Below are 4,928 nucleotides of genomic sequence, written 5' to 3'. Positions count from 1 at the left end.
GTCCAGAGGACCTATACAATTTTTTTCCTTTTGATTTTTTTACCTGGATTACTGAGATGCATCAGGATATAAACAACAGTAACTTTATTCCCACCCACAAAAAGAAAATAAATAAATAAAATCTGTTCAGGTAACACAATGACAGCCTGATATCAAACAGAAATATCTCATTAAAGAGCTGTCATCTCCATCACGATGAATCGCTTCACTTTGTGTTGTGTCAAGCAGCTTTTCATACTTTTGGCCACAGGATGGAGCCAAAGAGAGCTGTGTTGGAAAGCTTTGAGGAATGAACCCTTTTTCAAAGCAAGCTTCAGTACTTCAGAAAAGCTTCATTTGCCCATCACTRGTTAGATGYATCAGCGTGGATCAACKGATGAAGGAGGCTTATAAAACTGCAGCTGATCATTAGACAAATCCCCACCAGGTATGTGTAATCAGGGTCAGATCACCAATCACCACACAGGAACACAGGTAGAACTGATTCTTCACAAGTTTGGTCTAAAAGCGAAGTTTATGATTGGTTTTCATAGAAAAGTGTTAAAAACGTGGTTAATTCTAGGGCTGGAAATACTGGGAAACTGTCTAAAAATAGGTTCATTTTGGTGTTGGGCTGATTAGGAAAGTGTTATAAAAGTGAAGGTAAATTTTAGGATTACAAGAGAAAAAAATAGAAGGAAGTATGAAGTTTACAGCAGGGTTTAAAAATAAGCTTAAGTTTAGTTGTAAATTGCTTTGCTTTGCTAGGAAGGTGTAGAATACCTGGAATATTTATAAGATAAAGTTAAGGTTGGACTTCTGGACAGTGTTTCTTAAGTGTTGAATTGCTGTCCCAGTTGTACAACATTCTGTTATTTCACCTTCCACACCACGAGTCAAATTCAAGGCCCACAGAGAGCTTCAAAGATGAATTAATGTTTTAATACATGCATTTGCCTTTTTAAAGCCAACATTGACCAAAAAATACATCTCCTATAATGCATGTTGATTATTTTACCTGCAAGAAGATTACATCCCACCACTAGGTGGAGATGTTCAAGGTTCAAAAGTAGTCAAAATTGCCTATATGTCACGGACATCCGGCCCAGCACTGGATGCCACTCCCAGCACTTCCAGTTCACGGTCAACACAGTGTTAGCGAAAGATTTTTCCACCTGACGACTCTTAATKATCTCCACAGTACAGAATTAGCATAGTACATGTACCAACATTAACACAGGAGACGTACAGGTCCAGCCAAGTGGAAAAAAAATCACTCCAAAGTGGATTAAAGCCATAAAAACAAAAGAAAGACGTTTGTGTTTATGGTTCCAGAATTTAGCCTTTTTTGCTATTCCGTGGCTGCTTGTTSCGTGAATTTTTCACGTAGAGCTGTGACACTTATATTGTTGGAAAGAGCAGAGTCTGGGCTTTAAGTTGATGGGCTACTTTTTCCCCGATGTTGGTGAACTGAAAACATAATGATTATCAGGCGGAGGTTCTGCTGCTCTCGGTGCTCGGGGGGAGGGGGGGCGCTCGTCAGTCAGCTTTAGTCTACGTTGTAATATACACTCTAACAAGGTTTTACTTTTGCATAAAACTCATGAAAAAGTCGCATAAAAATTTCACATAACAAACGCGCACACACCTACCTTTGTACCGGCTGCTGTTAGCTTCCTGCTAGCTGTCTTGTGAAGGTGGTCTTTCCTCTCTCAGTCTTGGCAGTAAAAGGGGATAAATGTACRTTTMCCTTTTGTAACCTCCGTCTTCTCATTTCTGATGCTGGCTCTTGAATATCCTCAGGTTAGAAATGCTGATTACAAACGTAAGCGTGAGCTTTTTAAGATAAGATTTCCCTGTAATGCTATGATCCTCTGCTGTCACCTCCTCCTCACCTAAAGGAAAAAGGAGAAAAATTAACTACTCGATCGTACCTGCTGGTTAGTGGACATAACGGCACACAACAGAACTCATGTTTTATACCAGTAGATCACAGATGCTTTAACTTTTGTGACTTTTTCATGGACTAGTACCAGCAGCTAGCGCTTAAAACATAGGCAGTAAGCAGGGAGTGGAAGGGAGGAGCGTGGCAAGAATTTTACCGGAAATACGTCATTAATGACCGTGGCAGATAGGCTATTTGCCAAGTAAAATCTACATTTCTTTTTTTTCTATTTTTTGAGTCACTTCAGTAGAAAACGAAACCAAATATTAGTTTATTTAGTTTATTTATTTCTTCATCATCAGTGACTTTTTTAAGTGAAGAGAAAACAGAGAGAGAGAAAAACAGAGAGAGAACTAATTAGTAAGATAGAAAGATTGAAATAGCGATTAAAAGTCTATTAAATATACACCAACAAAACACAGGACCACACACCCAACATCTGTCCGCTCACCTGAAAAATAAATGAACTTTACAAGGCGAAGAAATACAGCAAAGAATGCGGAAGGCAAAATTAGAGTTCAATGAATACATAGACAAAAAAATTCTTGATACAACACTTGACTACAAATTCACGTAGATTATATAATTTAATAGACTATTCATACAGTAAAAATATTGAAATGACTATTGTCTCTACATGCAGAAAAAGCATTTGATAGAGTAAATTGTAAAATCTACATTTCACTCATTTTCTCTGGCTACTTTTGCTGCAGCCCAGTTGTACTGGGAAGTTGGAATTTTCCACTTATAAGTCGTAAATTTAAACTGAAACACCCTTCCAGTGGGAATTCCCTGTCGGGAAGTGGGACAGTTCAATATTCAAGCAGCAGCTACTCACTATACCTCAACAGTGAGTAAAACACTTTTCCTTTTAATAGCATTTCTGCATTATATACTCCACTTAGTAGTGCATGCACTACTTTTCAGTGTTTATAAGAGGACTTGTTAAAATGCTGTTTCTATGCAGGAAATACCATGTAGAGCTCACTTATTGTTTTTTTAGCTGTGCTTGGTCATTTTATTGTAGTAGTATTTCAGGTGATGCAGGTTGGCATTTAGCTCTCAAATATGTTTGACCAATTCTGTTTCAACATGTGTTTTTTTTAAGTAAAGTAACTCTGTTTCTAAGTGCACTTGGACTGATGAGTCAGCACACACAAGGCCTTCCACATGATGGCTGCTGAAAATCTTAAAAGTGTTGGAAATTATTCATGTGTTGGAAAAAGATGCAGGGTATTCTGCTTTATCCAGAGCTTCTGCCACAAATTTCCGATGTGTTCTGTGTGCCGACCCGACTGCTCACACTACATTAATGTCTGACAATGAAGGTGGATTTGATGTGAAAATATTTGTTTTATTCCAGCATTTCTCTCTGCTGAGGAAGCAAAGTGATCTCAGACTGTTTTCCCACCACAAGCTTCCAGTATTTATTTCTATAAACTAACATCATCTAACTGCTGCGTGTTTAAGTTTTGTTCTTTTTTCTTTAGCTGAGAGAATGTGAGCACTGAACTGCTTGGTTTGTATGATTGTGGTTGAAGATAAAAAGTGAGCAAATTTAGGTCATGATTGCAATTTTCAACAATATTGTTTATTTAACTTATTCAGTGTTCAAATTCAGATAAGACATTTTGTACATTTCACTGCACAGAATAGTTTTCTACTTTTTCATGTTTCAGCTAAATTCACACAACTGAAAGCTGTTCCCATGACTCTGTRAACAAATAAAATAGCTGCAGATCTGACTGTTTGCACAAAAATATCAAGATAAAATGAGACAAATGCTGTGAAAAACCCCTTTCTCTGAAATGTTCCAACAAAAAGAGGCAAAAGGACTGCTACAGCAGCTGAAGAAATTAATTTGAGTTTTGTGAAAAAACGTTTTTCAAAATAAAAGTTTTCTCTCAAATATTATATGGCTGAGCTTTAGCAGACATCTGCCTATCAGAATAAATCCCAGTCTCTGCTCTCACCAGAAGAGGGCGCTGTATGTCTCTTTAAAGAAAATGTTTCATGCAGGCTTACTGCATGAGGGAAAGGAGAAAGAAATGAAAAATAATTCTGAAGAAACCTTTTCAGGAAACACACAAACGTTAAAGAACCGAAAAGCCATTGCAGCCTTTAGGTCACGTGTCAAACTCAAGGCCTGCGGGCCAAACGCCACAGCGTTTTATGTGACTCRTAAGAGCTTTAAAGATGTATTAATGCCTTTAAAATAAGCTGCTTCAAAGCCAGGATTGATCATAAACTACATCTCCAATAATGCGTGTTGATTATTCTACCTGCAAAATGACAGCATTCCAGGTGGAGGTGCACAGGGTTAAAAAGTAGCAAACAGCAGGTGAAATTCACAGTGTAAATTCGTCTTATCACTGCATTTTCTCTGACCAGCTCTGGGATTGTGGTGGGATTTCAAAATGTTTAAATGTAAGCAAAACTCTGCACTCAAAAATAGTTTTGCTGGTGTAAAGTGTGGGTAAATGGCAACAAACAGCGTGTGTTGTGGTTCCTGAGCTGTTGGCCCTGGCCTTGGTTTCATTATGACATGAGATGTGGTTAGTGTAAAATAAAAACACAACCCTGAGCCATGTGCTTCAAACTGCTTTGCAAGACTTAAAAACATTTGAAAGGACCAGCTGAGGCCTGGATTGCTTTCTTAAAGCCAGAAATAAACCACTATCTGAACCGAACAGAATTTTATCAGCACTCATGWTTGTGCCGCTGTCATGGGAATCAAAATGTTTTGTTTTGTTTGTCACAAGGACTGGCTAGTCCACACTCTGTATGAGAGATGGTTTCTCAAAACACTCTGATCCATGAGTAATACCCTGTTGGTCAGCTTTACCCAGCACACATCTGATGTTACAATAAAGAGGAAGACACAGAGTTACACTTAGTGAAATACTTTATTAGTCATCTCACCACACCTGGAAATAATAATAATAATATCCATTGCAGTCTTATATACATATATTACATTACATTACATATATACATATATTAC

This window comes from Austrofundulus limnaeus, unplaced genomic scaffold (genome assembly GCF_001266775.1).
Source record: "Austrofundulus limnaeus strain Quisiro unplaced genomic scaffold, Austrofundulus_limnaeus-1.0 Scaffold241, whole genome shotgun sequence".
Classification (NCBI taxonomy): Eukaryota; Metazoa; Chordata; class Actinopteri; order Cyprinodontiformes; family Rivulidae; genus Austrofundulus; species Austrofundulus limnaeus.
Note: the sequence above shows the minus strand (reverse complement) of the source record.